This window comes from Microcebus murinus, chromosome 1, assembly GCF_040939455.1.
Source record: "Microcebus murinus isolate Inina chromosome 1, M.murinus_Inina_mat1.0, whole genome shotgun sequence".
NCBI classification, from domain to species: Eukaryota; Metazoa; Chordata; class Mammalia; order Primates; family Cheirogaleidae; genus Microcebus; species Microcebus murinus.
In genome coordinates, this window is record NC_134104.1 from 94,758,994 (window position 1) to 94,779,945 (window position 20,952).

Here is a 20,952-nt window from a genome sequence, read left to right on the forward strand (position 1 = left end):
TCCAGGAGCAGAAAATACATACTTAGTGAATTTAGTCAGATACATACCCATGTCACAGAATATTCAGTTCAAATTTTATTACAAAGATGATGGAACAAACAGTAAAACATGCATCACATAATGATTTAGTGAAAATATAGTGAAAATATTCAAAAACTATACATTTGATAAAGGGTTAATATATAGAATCTACAAAGAACTAAAACAAATCAGCAAGAAAAAATACCAAGCAATCGCATTAAAACGTGAACAAAAAACATGAACAGTTTTTCAAAACAAGATAGACAAGTGGCCAATAAAAATATGAAGAAATGCTGAACATCACTAATCATCAAAGATATACTAATTAAAACCACAGTAAGATAACATCTTACTCCTGTCAGAATGGCCATTATGAAAAAGTCAAAAAAACAATCGATACTGGCATGGGGATGCAGAGAAATGAATGTTTACACACTGTTGGTGGGACTGGAAATTCGTACAACCTCTATGGAAAACAGTATGGAGATTCCTCAAAGAAATAAATGAGACTTACCATTTGACCTGGCAATCCCACTACTGGGTATCTACTCGAAGGAAAAGAAGTAATTTTATTAAAAAGACAGCTGCATTTGAATGTTTATTGCAGTACCATTACAATCAAAAAGATGTGGCATCAATCTAAATGCCCATCAATTCATGAGTGAATTAACAAAAATGTGCTATTTGTATACCATGGAGTAATAGCCATAAAATGGAATGAATTAATGTCTTTTGCAGCAACTTGGATGGAACAAGAGACCATTACCCTAAGTGAAGTATCTCAGGAATGGATAAACAAACACCACATGTACTCTCTAATAATTTGAAACTAATCAACAGGCATGCGTGGGCACAGAGAGAAGTAAAAGGCATTGGAAATCAAGAAACAGTGAGTATGAGAAAGGTAAAAACCTACCTAACAGGTACAATGGACAATATTCAGGTGATGGCCAAACAAATAGCCCTAAAAGCTTTATAAAAGGTATCCATGTAAGCAAAACATTTGTACCCTATTAATATTTTGAAAGTAAAGAAGACAAAAAAGAAAACATAGTTATATGAGCAATGTAATTTTTATAAAGTGAAATTTGTACATGAGATAATAAGAAGTTAAGAACAATATGGAAAAACAAAAATAGCTGTACCAAAATTTGAAAATTATGAATAACATTCTCTTTGATCAAATTTTTCTTTTGCGCTAATATTGGGGGAAGTGTCTAGTGCTATCCATGGAAGAAATCCCCCAAACAAAGAATAGACAACCTATTGTACTCACAGAATTTAAGAAAATCTGACCTGAATAAAACATGTGTATTTTTTTTTGTTTCTATTAATAACTATCAGAAGTTGATTGCACAATATACCAAGGATTCATTCCTAATACACTACAATAGGTACAGCAGATAATCTTAAAAATAACCGTATTAGTAGTTAATAATGTTTACCTGGAGCTACATTGCATATCATTTTCAGCAAAGAAAATTCTCAGTTTCACCTCACGCCTATTTCTTATTCCAATTTGACAATCACCTAATTAACACTTTATTATATCTTAGATCATCTGGTGCTTTCAGAAGCCAGTGATTTTACAAGCAATAGTATATATGTTACTACATATGGTCTTTTTCAAACATGAAAAACTAAGAATAATGATTTTAATTCTATTCATGTTATAAAACCAACTTGTCACATGTGAGCACATTATAGTCCTATATTAACTCTAGTTAAAATGTAGAAAAGTTAAAAAAAAGAAAGACAAATTCTGCTCTTGGAGTGTTTCACAATTTTATCCCACTTTATCTCCTCTCCCTACTCTCATGTCGACATCAATCAATACCTCAATATTTCCAAAAGCAGGAATGTTATGAGAAAAAAGAGAGGAGTGGCCCCACACACATACACATCCTGAACTTGAGTTCAGATTTGCAGTATCTTAGCCCTTGCTTGTGATTCTCAGAGTCATAGGGTATGTAGTTGTATCCATGGTCACTGAAATATTTTCAATAGGACACTGAAATATTTCCAGGTGGATCTGAATCTTACTTGCTTTTGACACCAAAAATATATTTTGTATGTTTTCTCATTTCTATCATCTGCTCACAGACCAAAAGAATAAAACATTCCTTAATCATTAGATATTAACAAGGTGGCAGATCTGAGTAGCATTTTTTTGTGTGTGTGTGAAAAGGAGTACAAATTAATTACTGTGTTAAATATATAATGAAATATGGGACAATGGAAGAATAAAAATATGTTAAATGTTAACATGGAAGAAGAAATATTAAACAAAATGAATTTGACTTCAATTTTGACTTAAATCACTTCCTAATAATAGTTAATGTAAAATATGTATATAATGGTATATTACTCAATTATAAGAAACAAGGTGATATAAGAAGTGATCTAGCACCACTTATATTTTCCTAGATAGGGCTTGAGCCCATTATCTGAAGTGAGATATCACAAGATCGGAAGAATAGGCTCCACATGTACTTGCCATCAAATTGACACTAACTGATCAACATTATGGTGCTCACATAGTAGCAATATTCTCCTGGGATTAGGGGGTTGGGGCGGTTAACTCACAACTAATGGATGCTGTGAGTGTTGTAGCCTTGCTTGGGTGAGGAAAAGACATAAAATGTAATCAAAATGTTTGTACCCTCATAACATCCTGAAATTTAAAAAAAAAGTGCACTTGAAAGATACACACACACACACACACAAAAGAACTAAATGGATATTTTGCTCCAAAATAGCTGAATAATTTTTTATACATTGAAAAATCTGCCCCATCCCTTTGATTTGTGATGTTTTACATTGTTACATATTACATTTTAAATATGCAAATCTTAACATATTATATTTAAATTAAATAGCTAAATTAACTTGTTACAAATAAAAAGTTAACGTGTAATAATTCCCCAAATTATGGTTAAAACAACCCATCAACACACAGTATTATCACCTTTTCACCCAGTGTCATTCCCCTTCTATTCTTCATAGTGAGACATCTGTTTCCCTCCCCAGCCCTGTCACATGTTAATTTCCATTTTTCCCATCATGCCATAACATTTAAGACCATATATATCTCATTGGATACTATGATTAGTAATCATGGTAGGAAAAATAATACCCACCCCCACTCTCAAAAATATATCCATGTCCTAATCCCTGAAATATGTGCTGCTTTACCTGGCAAGGGAAAATTAAAATCACTGATGTAATTAAGTTTACTAATCAGTTGGCCATAAAATAAGATTATTCTGAATTATTTGTGTGAGCCAAACATAGGAAGAGATTTGGAGATAACTGTTGGCTTTGAACATGAAGAAAGGGGCCATGAGCAAACTCTAGAAACCAGGAAAGGCAAGGAAACTGATGCTTCCACAAAAGCTACAGATGGAATGTCACACTGCTGACAGCTTGATTTCAGCCCAGTGAGATCCATTTCAAGTTTCTAACCTTATCACTGTAAGATACTAAATTAGTATTATTTTCAGCCACCAACTATTTGAAAGTTTTTGCAAAGCAACAGAAAACTAATATAGTGATTAAGTCCCATCTCTATTCAGATACACTGGAGCAGGTTGCCAGTATTTTTGCTATTCTAGAAGTAAGTAGCCTGTTTTTCACATTTTACTCTAAATGAACTTTCCTATATCTGACCCTGGAGATAGTTATAATTCAATTACTATGTTATCAAACAGCCATAATTATAATCATCTACAATTACAATAATCTTTTGACCCAACTCTATTACTGCTTATTTAAATATTTATTGTTATCCAGGAAATAGTTAAGAAAATCTTGAGTATTGCAGAGCTCATCATTTTTATTAGACTTTAATTTATGTATAAAAAATTACTGAGCAAACTATTATGACCTCAATATAAATCTAAGATTGGTTATTGATTCTCCACTATTACAGACAGAGCTAGAGAGGATATATTTTAGTTTTTCAGTAAATTCATCTGGCCTTCTTTCACTTTTGTAAGTAATTGTATCACAAATTGATTTAATAAATAAAGACATAACAAAGTAAAAGTTAAACCCTTCCCATGTATATGCATTATTTGGTAGTGTAATTTTTATGTACAGTAACACTTTACTTTGTATAAAGTCTTCTACGTAATATTGCCAATGTTCAAGAAAATGCATCCTGTGACTAAAAAAATAAAATATGAAAACTATATTAAACCCATGGAGAGAAAATAGCAAATATTAACAAGAAGACCTGTTAGAAAGTAGCAAATAAACCAATCATGACTTTAGAACATAAAAAAATAATACTAATGATATGGACATGTTATTGGGTGTTTGAGTATAAATATTTCAATAGCCGCAAACTTAAGAGTCTTTCAGCATTTTTTAAGAAAAAACTTTTGAAGTTTGCTTGCTTTTTCATTTGGCTGTGAAGATTTGCTTGCGGCAAAAAAAATTACAATCTTATTGCCAAACAGCTTTACATATAGTTTTCTACATTGCTAAATATTTAGACAAATCAGCAGAGATTTTTATGTGCCTAAGTGGCTCTATCATCTAATTTCTAAAGAAAAGCAACTTTTTCTATTTTAGAGTTTGCTGAATTGAAATTAATATGTGTGCCAAAACTTTCTACTCTACTTTTAAACTATCACTGCCTAATAAATGGCAGAAAAATATTAAATACAAAAGAAAAAAAAATGAATGATCTTTTTTCTCTGGATATGAGTAAAAATTATTATCTTTGCAATATTATTAATGATCTGTGTAGAAAAGACAAGATTTACTTTCTCATCCAAATGGAAATTCTAATGTTTTGTAATTGCAATTACATCTAGGGCGAGTATATTTTTATACTCTTGGGTCACCATAGCAAACATGAAATGAATAAAAGTTTCTGAACTTTCATGAAATGCAATTTTGCCAGAGTGAGTAAGCTCATTCTGATTTCTAATAAAATATTGTTCACCAATTTCACAAAAATTTTTCAATGTATCAATCTAGGCAAATTGAAATCCTTTGAAATAGAATCGCTTTTCTCTTTTATTAAAATACTTCTTCCAAGATTTCCCATGCTTTCAGATTTTTGGGGGGAGAGATTAAATAGTCTCATTAATGGATCATTTATAATGTTTATTATAATTGTGTAATGGCTATCTGATCTCAAATATCTCATTAAGTGGCAACCTCTGTATCTTAGCCCTTAAAAATTACTAGTGGTGAATAATTAGCTACAGAATGATGATGAAAAGATTTGGTGGAGTGCTTTTTTTAAACCCAGGCTCAATTACAATAAATAGGAAAATGGCCTTATCCGTACAGGGAACTTAACTGTTTTCTTATCTATTAAATTGCAACATTCTTTAAAAATAACTAATAGTTGATATTGCACTAAGTAGAAATTGGATTAAAGATAGAGGTGAAAATGAAAAATCTCAAATTCAGATTGGAAATGAAAAAAATATTGTTGAAGATAAAGCCTTATAAATATTTTTTTTTCTTTTGGCCTTTGCATCATTTGTGTTCAAAGCTCTGCTAAACTGAGTTAATCTCTGTTTTGCACTTTGAATTTATGTGTAAATAGTAACAGCTGATGCCCAGGCTAATTCACATGAGGGTATTTGACTTATTCACAAAGAATAAAACATCTTAGTACAAATAAAATACTCTTCCATTTCATTTATAAAATAACAGAAAAACTAAAATTGCATGACAAACATATATATACAGGCATACCTCAGGGATATTGCAGGTTCAGTTCCAGAGCACCTAAATAAAACAAATATCACAATAAAGCAAGTCACAAATTTTTTTTTATTTCCCAGTGCATATAAAAATTATGTTTACATAAACTGTAGTCTATTAAGTATACAATATTGTATCTCTAAAAATGCACCTACCTTAATTAAAATATACTTTATTGCTAAAAATTTGCTAACGATCATCCGAGCCTTCAGGGAGTCATGATCTTTTTGCTGTTCAGGGATCTTGTCTCAATATTGATGGCTGCTGGCTGATTGAGGTAGTGGTTACCAGAGGATGGAGTGGCTGTGGCAATTTCTTAAAATAAAGCAGCAATGAAGTTTGTTGCATCAATTGACTCTTCCTTTCACAAAAGATTTTCTATAGTATGTGACAGTTACTTCAATTTGACAGCATTTAACCCACTGTAGAATTTCTTTCAAAATTGTAGTCAGTTCTCTCAACTTTTGTGCTGTTTTATCAACTAAGTTTATGTAATATTCTAAATCCTCTATTATCATTTCCACAATGTCTACAGAATCTTAACCAGGAACAGATTCTATCTCAGGATATCACATTTTTTTTTGTCCTTGCATACGAATCAACTACTCATCCACTTAAGTTTTATCATGAATGGCAGCAATTCAGCCACATCTTCAGGTTCCACTTCTAATTCTAGTTCTCTTGCTATTTTTACTACTTCTACAGTTACTTCCTCCAATGAAGTTTTATACCACTCAAAGTCATCCATGAGCATTGAAATCAACTTCTTCCAAACTCTTCTTGTTGATAGTGATGTTAACTCTCATGAATCACAAATGTTCACAATGGCATATATACTGGAATTCTTTCCATAAAGTTTTAAATTTACTTAGCCCAGATCCATCAAAATGATCACTATCTATGGCAGTTAGAGCCTCACAAAAATATACTTCTTAAACAACAACATTTGAAAAAATGACTCCTTGATCCATGGGCTAGAATGGAGATTGTGTTAGCAGGCATGAAAACAGCATTAATCACCTTGTACGTAACCTTCAGAACTCTTGGTCAACTAGGTGCATTGTTAATAAGCAGTAGTATGTTTGAAAGAATGTTTTGTTTTGTTTTGTTTTCCTGACCAATAGGTCTCAACAGTGGGCTTAAATATTTAGTAAACCATTCTGTAAACAAATGTGCTGTTATCCAGGCTTTGTTGCTCCATTTATAGAGTACAGGCATAAAAGATTTATCAAAATTCTTAAACACCTTATGCTTTTCAGAATTTTAATGAGCATTGGGTTCAACTTAAAGTCTTCAGCTATATTGGGTCCTAACAGGGGCTGTCAGCTTCTCCTTTGAAGCTTTGAAGTCAGACATTGACTTCTCCTCTCCAAATATAAAAGTACTAGATGGCATCTTCTTTTGTTATGAAACTGTTTCATACATATTGAAAATCTGGTGCTTAGTGCAGCCACCTTCACCAATAATCTTAGCTAGGTCCTCTGGGTAGCTAGCTAGAGTTTGCCCATGGTCACTTGCTGCTTCACCTTGCTCTTGCTCTTTTATGTTACAAAGACAGCTTCTTCCCTTCTAATTCATGAACCAACCTCTGCTACCTTCAGGGTTTTTTTGTTTTGTTTGCAGCTTTCTTACCTCTCTCATCCTTCAAGGAACAGAGAGAATTAGGGTCTTGCTCTGGATTAAGCTTTGGTTTAAGGGAATGTTGTGGCTGGTTTGATTATCTATCCAGACCACTAAAACTTTCTCCATACCAGCAATAAGGATGTTTCGTTTTGTTATTATTTGCATCTTCACTGGACTAGCACTTTAATTTCCTTCAACAACTTTCCTTTGTGTTTACAAGTTGGCTAAGTCTTTTGGTGCAAGAGGCCTAGCTTTCTGCCTCCTTTGGCTTTCAATTTGCCTTCCTCTCTAAACTTAATGGTTTCTAGCTTTTTATTTAAAGTAAGAGACATGCAACTCTTCCTTTTACTTGAACACTTAGAGGTCATTATGGCATTATTAACTGGCCTAATTTCAATATTGTTGTGTTTCAGGAAATGGAGAGGCCAGAGGAAAGTAAGAGAGATAGGGGAATGGCCATTAGGCAGAGCAGTCAGAACATACACAATATTTGTGAATTAAGTTCACCATTGCCTTTTATAAGCACAATTATGCTACCCCCCGAAAATTGCCACAATAATGTTAAAGACCATTGACAACAGATCACTATAACAAATATGATAATAATAAAAAGTTTGAAATATTGCACAAATCACCAAAATGTAACACAGAGACAGGAAATGAGCATATGTTATTGGAAAAAATGACACTGATAGCATTGCTTGACACGGGGTTGCCACAAACCTCCATTTATATAAAATGCTACAGCTATAAAGTGCAATATTGCAAAGCACAATAAAAAAAAGTATGCCTGTACTATCCCAACACTGTTTTTTAAAAACAATATACGTACTCTATAAAATAGTCTAAAAATCTGTAAAAATTTAAACTAGAAAGGATAATAATTTTGCAATAGCTTAAACCTTAAAGAATACCATTATATGAATCTTAATATAAAAATTAAAACTGTGATGTAATTGAATTAATAAATGTTTTACAAAAAGACAACTTTTCTAATATATTTCTATTATTTGGTATTTATTTTAAAGGGAATACACATGTAAACATTAAAATATTTAATATTTAACCTTTCAATCCTATTTATCTTCTTTATAACACTTACTGACTCTATACAAACTCCTATTAACTATGAGAATTTAAATAATCCTTTCAAGGTAGCCAAGATAACAAGAGGTAGCTATAATAAACTCCAAGAAGCAATATATTGAATTTCTAAATGTACTATAACTTTAAGGAGTCTAATGGACCACTAAGAACAAAATAATTATGGGTTAAACACCATCCACTAAAAACATTGTTATAGAAAAATTAATAAGAGCTATGCTTGTAATCCATCATTTGCCATCGACTCCTATTTTATCAGTTATAATAAGTCAAGGAAATTAACTTCACTAAGTACCTACGAGTTAAGCATAGTTTTTTACTTATGCCTGATATTTATCACAAAACTGCAAACTAAATATTATCATCTCTTGTTCAAAAATTAGAAAACTAACACCAACAGGTTATGTAATTTGTCCAAACCTAAGAGTTCTTTAGTTAGATTAGGCGTTTTTCATAAATTCCTAAGGTAGAAACGTAGCCATTGAGATTCTCACCTATAAGTTGGAGAAACAGTTCTCAAATAATCATCAAATAACTTAAAGAAGAGGGTGAACTAAAACATGGTTGGAAAAAAAATAATCTACTAAAATTTTTCTTCATCAAAATTGTTCAGTTTTTCAGATTATTTCTACAGGCCAGATTCCCAGAAGTATAATTACTTAAAGACTAAATATGTTTTAATGTTCTTTAAATAAATTCAGAAAATTCCTAAATGTTAAACATTTGTAATTCATTTTAAACTTTGTTAAATCTTCCATATAACCATTTTTGTCACTATCATTAATATCATTTACATAAGTGCATTCTATGGTAAAAATTGTCTTCTGGTTTTAATGTATATGTATTAGATTTCTATGAGACTGAAAAATTTAAATGTCTGTGGGCTTTCTATTGGGTGCAGTGTGTGTTTAATTTTAATATGAACTCATGCATCTAATATGTTTTAAATTGAATATTTTAAAACAAGAAGAAAATAGGTCAATTATATATTAGTCATAATAATCTTAATATATTAATTTTTAAAAGCACTACTGTACCCAAGAAAGGAAGTAAAAGAAAATCAGAGTATGTTAACAGGGATTCAGGAAAACAAATAAATATGAAGTGATGGTATATATATATGAACTTCTCTATTGATTATTTTAATGTACATTCATTCTAGTCAATATTTAATTGATAACCCTGGGAAACTATAGGCTCAGTTTTCCATTAAGATAGCCAAAAATAAAAATAGGTTACATACTATGTTAGATTTTCAATATAAAGTTTTATTTATTGTTGAAGAGTGGGTATTTTATTTAACCAAACTAATATTGGTGAATAAACATCTGATATATCCATATTTGTATGGAGTGAAATCACAGTTTACTGAAAGAGCACAGATCTAGTCTTACAGATATGTCTTCAAATGGTATCTCTGGCACATACCAGACTTATTTCACTGAATGTGTTGTCACCTCCCTTATACTCTTTTTAGTCATTTAAAATTGAGTTAATGATAAATGTTTTGAAGATAATTAAGTGCATTCACAAGGCACAAGGCATTTGCATAGTGCTTATAAGTGTTCAATAATTAATAAAATTATTCATACATATGCAAACAAAAGTATTCTAAAAATACAAGATTTTATAATACCATGCTTAGAATCTAGGATTTTTAAAAAAGTAGTAGACTTGTACTCCTATTAATGGTATATTTATAGTTAGAAATAATCTTTTTTGTATTGAAATATCAAGATAATAATAATAATAGATATTATTGGAGCACCAGATACTGTTCCAAATGCTCTGAACTTATAATCTTATTAATACTCATAAAATTTTTAAGGATCAATGTTGTTTTTATTGAAATTTTACAGTTGAGGGAACTGTGACTCAAAATGTTAAGGAATTTTTACCTAGGGCACCCAGCTACCTAATAACATGCTACACTTGTCTCTACCAGAATTTATATATAAATTAAAAACTAATTCCTTCCTGCATTTGACAATCAATTATCACTGACAATGAATATATACCAACAGTCACACACAAACACACACACACTCACAAAGCACTAGATCATCTATAGTTCCTGGTAAATTAATTACTTGTTTTATTATTTTAAAAATATACACTGAATACAATCTATTTGCTAAGCACTATATTCAGTTCTGGAGATACAGTGGTAAATAAGCCAGCCAGAATTCCTGCCGTGATAAAACTCATCTAGTGGAAATGGTTCTAAGGAAATATTTTTACTTTTATTATTTGATTATTATTAGACAATACTTATTATTTGTTATAATTATTCGTTATTAAATTGCATCATTATATTCTGTTGTTAATTAATTAATTATTCAATTAATTGATAAGTGTGAAGTGCCATCAAAATGTAGCAGGTGGGGAAGGCTGCCACCAACCTTATCTAGAAATGTCACAAAAGATGTTATTTTTGGGTTCTTTGGGTTATAAACCCAAGAACAATTAGATAAGTAGTGATTAAGTAGGTAAAGTTTCTTCTACATAAAGGGAAGAACAGGGTCGAAGACTATAATTGTGAAGGGGAAAGAGACACTGAAGAAATTAAAAGACAATGAATTTGGACAGTGGAGAGGGAGATACAAATGGCAAAATTAGGCAGGAGACAGCCACTATATTCCAGCCTGGACAACAGTGAGAACCCATCTCTAAAAATAAATAATGAAAATTAAAATTAAATAAAACAAAATTTAACTTATATTTGCCTTCATTGATGCCATTTCTAGAGCCCTTAATTTTTTCATGTAGATCTATGGTTCTCTCCTGTATATTCTTTTTCCTGAAGTACTTGCTTTAATATATCTTATAAATCTACTGTCTTCTCCCAGCTTTTGTAATTCTGAGAAAATCATTACTTAGCCTTCAGTTTTGAAAATATATTCATTGAGTATAGAATTATAGGTTATTCAGTTTTTTTTCTGTTTTATATCTTCAAGAATGTCACTCTTGTCTTCTGTATGGTATAGTTTCTGATGAGAAATCTTCTGTATTTCTAATCTTCGAACCTCTGTATGTAATCAATCTGTTTTCTTGATGCTTCAAGATTTTCTCCTCATTAATTTTCAGCTGTTTGAATATTGTGAGTCTAGGATATTGTGTTTGTTTTATCCCTTTTTATGTTCTCAGCTTATTGGATCTTTGTTTTGATGGTTTTTATAAATTTTTGTAATTTTCAAACTTTATCTCTTCAAGTCTTTATTTTTCTTTCTTCTTGAGATCCAAATTTAGTTACAACATTTGGTATATATGCCCCACAGTTCTGAGTTTCTTTTTTCACTCCTTATTTTAAGTTTGAAATTTTCTATTGTTATATCTTCAGTTTCTGTTTCCTCTATTGTGTTGAGTTAAATGGAGACTCAACCAAAACAATTCTTCATTCTTTTTACTGTGTTTTCATTTATACTGTACTCATTTCCTTCTTATTCTTCTTATCTCTTACCTGAAATTAATCATTTTCCATACATGCTGTTCTTCTCCACTACAATGTTTAACACGTGAATTATATTTATGTTGACTCCTGTGTTTGAGAATGCCAATATATGGTTCATTTCTGAATCTGATTTTGTTGATGATTTTATTTCTTGATAGTGTGTGTGTGTTTTTATTGTTGATTCTTTATAGCTTCTTCATTATTGGTTGAATGCCATACTTGTTTTGTGTAACAGTAGAAAATGTAGTAAATATTATTTATTCCTGGAAGTGGACACACATTTTCTTTCTAGTCTTAGATTTTGAGTCATTGAGAACCGGATCTCAGTTTGAAATTTGTTGCTGCAGTTACACTCAATGAACAACAGGCTTTAAATTCCTCTACTACTCGCCATCAAATTGGCACTAATTGATTAATACTATGGTGCTCACATGGTAGTAATACTCTCCAGTGATTAGGGGGTTGGGGGGAGGTAAACACACAACTAAAGGGAGAGCACTGTAGGGGGGAAGGGCATGCCTCTAACCCTCACTTGGGTGAAGCAAAGACATAAAACGTAACCAAAATGTTTGTACCCTCATAATATCCTGAGATTAAAAAAAAAATATTTCCTCTAGTGTTACCTTGTGCTTAGATTAGGACTGCTTCACCTATAGGGTTTTTCTCAATGTTTTCTCCACACTCAGTTTATATCTTCTTTTTGTACCTGTAACTCAGAGATTGCCTCTCTGCTAGCTCTTCCCCCTCCTCCAACAGTCAAACCAGTTTTTTGTTTGTTTATTTGTTTTTACTTAATTCCTGTTAACATTTGTTGAACATGCTATTCTGTTGCTATTGTTCACCATCTTTTTTCTCATGGGTGAACATTTCTCAGTGATATTCTTGCCCCTCCTCTCTCACCATGAGTTCTTAATGATGTGTGGTCTTGTTTTGGGTGCCCTGAGGGTGATGAGGTTTGACACCCATTCCACTATAAAAGCCTTTTTTCATAAGAGAAGGGAACTATGTGGGGTTTCTTGTTTTCTCCATAGCAGTTGCTGTTGTTCTCCCTGAAGCCTGAACCACAAGGGAAAATTTTGCCAGTCCCTGGCTTTGGCCCTCATCTTTCTGTGAGCAGCTATAGATGTTTGTGAGAACAGCCTGAATGTGAGTAGGAATTCCCATTTTGTATGCAGCTCACAAAATTTTACACCTTCATACTAGCTTTAATACTGCCCTCAGGAATTAGCTAAACATTTTAACTGAATTCTTCTAACTGGTTTTATTGACAACTGGTATAAATAGCCTATATTTATCTTCTTGTCTTTGAAATAAAATTATTTAATTCTACCTCACCATTTAAGAGGCTAAGTTTCTAAAGCTCACAATGATAAACTGACATAAGTCTAAAATATAAGTCTAGCTATAGCACTTAAATCTAGTGTTCTTTCCATTTTTTCCCCATATTAGAGATGTTTCCTAAGGAAAATATGTCTGTCTATTTTTCCTTATATGTGTACTCCTAGTGACTAGAAATATGCCATACATATAGTAGATGCTCAGTTAACATTTATTTAATGAGTGTTTGATTCTGCCAAATATGCTTATCTCATCATTAAGTCTACACCACTCTCAAAAAAAATTATGGAGCTCAATATTTAAAATTACAATAAAAGGGGAAAACATACAATAGATATCATTATCTGGCTTATAGGTAGAACAAGTCAATATTCTACATGTGTAATTAATTGAAGAACTTTTGCCCCATTTTCCCAAATCATCTGCTAATATCTCTATTCCATAAATGGACATTCATTTTTTGTTGTTTTAATATATTCTATAGACCTATTAAAACAAAAACATCCCATAGAGAAGAATGAGTCATAAAAAAAATAAAATAAAACTAGGTTACATTAATTGGGTTTATTAGATCCAGTACAAAAAACAAAGTTAAAAAGCTCAGGGAATTTTACCTAAAATACGATACACTGATATGCTAATTATTTTTAAATTCAAGTCTCATGAAGGTCAGCAGATGATGGAGATTTTCTACTACAATATTCCCTTGTCTACCTTAAGGCTAGACCTTCCAGAGAGAACACAATTGCCTATCTTCTCCCTGAAATCTTACTCTTCATCTATTTAGGAAAAAAAGACTAAGGAATGCAACCACACCTGGACAGACTTTTTACAAGATATCTTCCTTTTGGACTCATTCAAATTCCAAAGAGAGTCATTTAAAAGTTAATTGCTGCCTCTGGGTCCATTCCTTCTCCCTGATAATCATTTACTACCCCTCAAAAGAATTACTTATAAACAAACAAACAAACAAAAAATGGAATGAAGTTAATTTAATAAAAATGTAAATAGAAATTACTAAAATTTCAAATATATCAACATTATCTTTATTATATTTTAAGTATTATATATGTTCAAATCATTTTATTTCTTTTTGAAATGCCCATTAAATTATGAAATAATTTTATCTCATTAAAATTTATAACAAAAATGATGCTAAGAAAAGAATTGCTTATGTTACCCATTCCCTCTGCAGCCCCCCACCTTTATGAAGAAGATCAAATAAACATCTGTACCATATTGAGTTATTGGGTAATCATTCTTATGCAATTTCCCAATAATTACTCATGTTAAATCATTCCTTATCCCTTATCTCCTATGAAACAATGTATTGTCACTTCATTTTCAAGGATCCTTCAGAGGGCAGGAGGGAAATTTTCCCTTGGTCTCTACAAAAGCAGTAGTAATAGGGAGTATTGGCAGTTATTGAAATTAGGCATTAAAGAGTGAAATATGAATAAACTTTTATTGACTATGTAAGATATGTATTTATAATTTTTTTGCATGTCTTTAATGTTAAAAAAATCAGCTAAATTGTTTCTATATCATTCTATTTTTCTAAAGGAAAACTTGGGTTTCAGAAATGTTTGGCAATTTTCCCTAATTATTACATGGAGTGAATGAGTGAACGAGAATTCATAACAACTTCAAGTGTCTTGTACTTTTCTACTAGTTTGAAATGTCTTTCTGAGGTAAGCAAGATGAAAATGTAGACTAGAAAGTAAAGAGATGAGATTTAGAATACTATTCTCTGTCACCGTGCTAGAAAAGAATTTTATCAAAAAGAAAAAAGAAACTAGAGATAAATGAAGATATAAAGATGCACTTTTAGATACTGACAAGTTGAGAGTTTTTTCATTCTCTTTGAACCAATTGAAGCAGCACAGTGAAAAGCAGGTTATCATCACTTCACTTAAACTTCATGATGTTCAAGTGTACTTTAAAAAGGAAACACTGAAAAATGGGTTTGAACAAATATGCAATCACTTTCATTTTTATGTGTTCATTTCTTGTGGCTGCAAAATAATTTAGACTGGCCATTTGTAGTTTTTAAGACCTTTGTCTTGCATAACTTTTAAGAAATTCAAATTATTCTTTCCTTCTGTTTAAAACATACATATTCATAAAGAAGAAAAACCTACTTACAAAAGAGATTTTAAAAAATATGTCTGACAAAAATAGACTTCTTTTTCTTTTGATCTTTTGAATAAAAAAGCTCTGCTATATTCCTCTATTTCATATAAAAAGGGTGAAGTAGTGTGTTGTTAATCATTTCATGGAATGTGACTATTAACATTCTTTAATTATCCTGTTAATCAGTGTAAATGTCACCTGTTACAATATTCATATACTGGATCCATGTCATCCATTAGTCTAATTAATTAAAAACTCAAAGTTATTTATTGATTCATTAACTAATTGGGTAAAGTCCATATACCTCTATAAAATTTACTGAATTAAAATTTTGCATCTGAGCTATATTTACCTTTCATTCACTTTTTCATCCTCAAATCAGAATATTTCAGATTTTTTGATGTTCCTATTTCTTTTATTTTATCTTCCTAGTCATCATTTTTAAAAAAGTATAATAGTCTTTTACTTTTGAAGTTAGATGAAATAGGAAGCAACTGTGGAAAAAAAACCTCAAAAAACCCAGCCTTCATAGAAATTGCTTTTTACTGGAAGCAGACTAATCATACATAAAAATGGAGCAAATGAGTATATTATACAGTATGCTAGAAGGTAATAAGTGATATGAGAATACACAGAACAGGATGAGCAGGGGAAAAAATTAAACATTTTAAAATAAATGGTCAGGGAAGACCTCGCAAAGGGTGGTGGTGTTCACCAGGAAATCAGGGGTTGAAGGAGTAGTCCCACATCTGAGGGATGTGGTGAACATTGTGGAGGGGAAGGACATACCTCTAACCCTTGCTAGGGAGAGACAAAGATATAAAATGTAACCGAAATGTTAAGAAAAAAGAAAAAAACATTTGTTGAGTGTGGGGCAGGTGAGAGGGGGCCGGGAGAGGATGGATATATACATACATAGTGAGTGTGATGCACACCGTCTGGGGGATGGACACACTTTGAAACTCTGACTCGAAGGGAGAGGAGAGACAAGGGCAATGTATGTAACCTTAATGTTTGTACCCCCATAATATGCTGAAATTAAAAAAAGAAAAGAAAAGAAATAGAAATGGGACCATAGACTTTTACCTTCACAGATTTTTTGTGAAGAATCTACTCCCCTCTCAGTTTCCAAACGTTCTCTCAATCTCTTCTCGATACTTACTGAGTAGAATTATTTCCATATATTCAGGGTTTTGGAAAGGATATATAGAGGCTTGAATCTAAAATGCTTATGTTTTAAGTCTGGCCAAAATCCTCAAGACAAGAAATTATAATTGTTACTGAAAGTTTGTAACTTGTTCTTGAGGCCACATCAGAAGAATGAGGACAAATGATTTGAAGAGAAGGAAAGGGAGGTTTATTAATTTGCTGGAAAATGAGGAGAATGGCAGACTCACTTTTGAAAGTACTGTTTTCCTATCTATTAGCAGAAATGCAGAGCTTTTAAAGGGTGAGTTTTCAGCTTCAGGGTATTATTGTTTACAGTTGATGGTTCAGATTGACCCCATCTCTGGCAAAGACATTCTCGTGCCTTCTGCCTGGACACTTCTGTTGAGCCATCTCCTGTGGTACAAAACAAAAACAAAGAACAAAGAACACTTCCCTGCATTTCCAAATGCTGGCCTGGGACAGGGATGCAGGTTTTAATTCCCAAAAGCAGTGTGTGGTGGGGGTTGGTTAGAGAGATAGCTTATAAAATGTTTTAACGTTTTTCAGGACATTCTCTCTGTTACATATTCCCCATTGTCAATTTTATCCTCCCATATCTATGGGAAGAGGGACAATGTAGTCATCAAGCTACTTCCTGCTGAATTTGAATGACATTTTTAGATGGATGGTTTATACTTATATATGCTATTAAAAGCTTTGGCAGTAGATATATAAATATAAAGAATACAACAGATTACCAGGTGGAAAAAGGGGAATAAGCAAGAGCTACAACTGTGAGGACTGACAAAGTGAAATGGAGGATACCTGCTAAGACAGATGTTACCCTGCTTGGTATCTAAGATTCTGGTAGGTTTGTGAGTCCTTATTGTTGCCTTGTACATAAAGTCTGGTACAGGGCTGAGTGTGGAGCTATCAGTTGTACCCTGCAGATTATCTAAGAGACTGGCTTCTGAAAATTCAGAAATCATATACAGGAATACTAAATGAGGTGTAGGATAGCAAACCTGTAGCAAGACAGATCAGCAGAAGAAGCAATAGCTCAGGGAAATCCTCACTAATGAGTTGTCTCTCCCTCCTATAGACAGAACAAATCACCAAAGAAAGGTTAATGAAAATATCAACATTTTCATTTTTCCATCTTCTTAAACAGATACTTCAGATCACTTAAAGTATGCTATTTATGCTACAGCCATAAAACCAAGTTGGACATCAATTGCATCTTTTATTTTCCATGGGGAGGGACAGTGTATGACTTCTGAAAATCCTCTTTGGATTTCTTATTTTTCTGTATGTGTTGCTGAGTATGCCAAGAATACAAGGTGCTGGCAACTTTTCACCTCTGCCATCTTGTAATAATAGCATTATATTTATAGCAAGAAACATTGAAAGATAAGGGATTATGGTACAAAGAGTAGGTTTGCTTACTACTTGATATAAAAAGAGTAGATTACCCAGGTAAGTGTTCTCCAACTGTAAAGCAAACCCACTGCCTATCCAACAATCTGCTGAGATACCTCATGTTATTTTCATGAGATTTGGGGCAAAGAGAACTGATACAAATATGCTTATGATAACTATAGCTGCTTGCTATGCCATGAGTAACAAAATGCTTTGTCTCTAATTCAGGAGTCTCTGGTCTTCTACCAGCATATGTAACACTCAGAGCAGCAGTCCACAATATTTTTGGCACCAGGGACCAGTTTCATGGAAGACAATTTTTTTGTGGACCTTGGTGGTGTGGGATGGTTTCAAGATGATTTGAGTACATTACATTTATTTATTTATTATGCAGTCAAACCTCTCTGCTAATAATAATCTGTGTTTGAAGCCATTCCCCAGCACTAGCATCACCACCTCAGCTCCATCTCAGATCATCAGGCATTAAATTTTCATAAGGAGCATACAACCTACATCTCTCACATATGCAGTTTACAATAGAGTTTGCACTCCTATGAAAATCTAAAACTGCTGCTGATCTGACAGGATATGGTGCTTATGTGTTGATGCAAGTGATGGGGAGCAGCTATAAATGCAGATAAAGCTTTGCTCCCAAACCTGTCACTCACCTCTTGCTGTGTGGCCCAGTTCCTAATAGGCCACAGACTGTACTGGTCCATGGCCCAGGGGTTGGGAACTGCAGAGTTACAGGTATAGAGTGCAAGGGAAATCTTTCCCTTCACCCTTTGAATGTTGCAAATGAAGGTTTGGCTGTCTGCCATCTGACAACAAAACATGAGAGGCTACTGTTGGAAAAGAAAAGGTGGCTGACTGAGGAGATGGTAGACTATTGTCTCAAACACCATCTCATCTTTCTTCTTCCTGAGCAACTTATAAAGGAGAGGCAGAAAGGGAATCAATGGCAGAAAGGGAATCAGTGGCAGAAAGCAAGTTTTGTGCAAGTCATCATGATTTTTTTGATGCTTATCAACAAACAATAGGTTTTTTGGTGGATCTTGTCATTAGCAGCCTGATCTGGACTTTTGGTCTGTTTATCCTCAAGGTCTTTTTCTAATCTTGTGCCCAGAAACTGTGCAAGCAAGCAGCAGGTTAATTCTGAACTTAAGACAGAACAAGCCTAAAGCATACTGGAAGCAAACTGGCTTCCCTTTTAGTTCTCTGGTGATATAGCCTGAATGGCCCTTGGGGTGTGCTTACATGAGGGTTCACCAAAAATCAACTCACAAAAGAAAAGTAATTGGTAAAAAAGCATAAATAGGTATTAATGTGCACAGGGTGGTGAGAATCACATAGTGATTACCCCTAACCCCCCAATGTGGTTCAGAAGCTTACATACCATCTTGAGGTTACAGAAAGAATGGGGGCTTGAATCCTGGAAAAATGTGTTATGGTGGGAAAACTGGTTGTGGGAAGAGGAGAAGAGAAAGCCTGGCTAACAAATTTCATCTTGTTACATAGATGAAATCCCACAGGTGGCAACCTACAGAGAGAATAAATGGTAAATGTTTCTTTTAGACCCATGAAAGTGTCAGATTTTCAGTTATTTTTTTCCTAGATCTGAACAGGAGAAAGCCCTTAGAGGACGCCTGGCTTCATCAATGCAGATTGCCTCTACAGATGCAAATCTTTCCTACAAAAGACAGCTTTGCAGGGCTAATTATTCACAGGCCCTCTAAACAGCTATCTTAGAACATATGAAAGAAATTTCTTTTGGGGTGAAATATTTTGATTTCCTTCACAGGTTAACATTATAAGTTGTAAGTAGGGTCACGCCCAATCTCAGATCCAATAAAGAGTGATATACAAAGTATAGGAGAAAACTGAACTACTAGAATAAGTTTCAGATAGAAAATATGGCTCCTGCTGGTATGGTGACCCTCTCCCCTAATCCCAGGCTAAGGTGGGAGGATCACTTGAGTGGAGTAGGTTGAGGATACAGTGAACTATGAGCACACCACTTAACTCCAGCCTGGGTAAAAGAGTGAGGCACAATCTGTCTCAAAAAAGAAGGAAGGAAGGAAGGGAGGGAGGGGGGAGGGAGAAAAGAAGGAAGGGAAAGGAAAGAAGGAGAGAGAGAGAAAGAAGAAAAAAAGAAAAAAGAAAGAAAGAAGGAAAGAAAGAGAAAATACAGTTCCTTTTCAAAATTCATTCATAATGCAACATATTCACAAATACAAATACAGTGAAGGAGGAGAGAGACATCACCAAAATTTTGCCTAACATGAGAAATGTATCTCTTTAGCTTTTAATTTCATATTGTGGTTTATTTTCCAGATAAATTTTACCATGATTTTTAATATTTTAGGTATATAAAGATAATAAAACAGACTTAAGCCAAAGACACGAAACTATAAGAATTGTAGAAGAAAATGTTGGAAAAATTCTTATAGACATTGGCCTAGGGAAAGAATTAATGAACAAGATCCCAAAGGTAATCACAGCAACAACAAAAATAAATAAATGGGACCTAATCAAATTAAAAACCTTCACAGCCAAGGAAACAAAAGCAAACAGACAACCTACAGAATGGGAGAAAATATTTGGATGCTACACATCTGATAAAGTGCTGATAACTAGAATCTATATAGAACTCAGGAAAATCAGCAAGCAAAAATCAAACAACCCCATCAAAAAGTGGGCAAAGGGCATGAACAGTAACTTCTCAAAAGAAGAAAGACTAATGGCCAACAAACATATGATAAAATGCTCAACATCTCTAATTATGAGGGAAATGCAAATCAAAACCACAATTTGATGTCACTTATCTGCAGTAAGAATGGTCTTTATCAAAAAGTCCCAAAACAATAAATGTTGGCATGTATGGAGAGATAGGGACACTTATATGCTGCTGGTATGACTGCGAACTAGCACAACCTCTATGGAAAGTAATAGGGAGATACCTCAAAGAGCTAGAAGTAGAATCA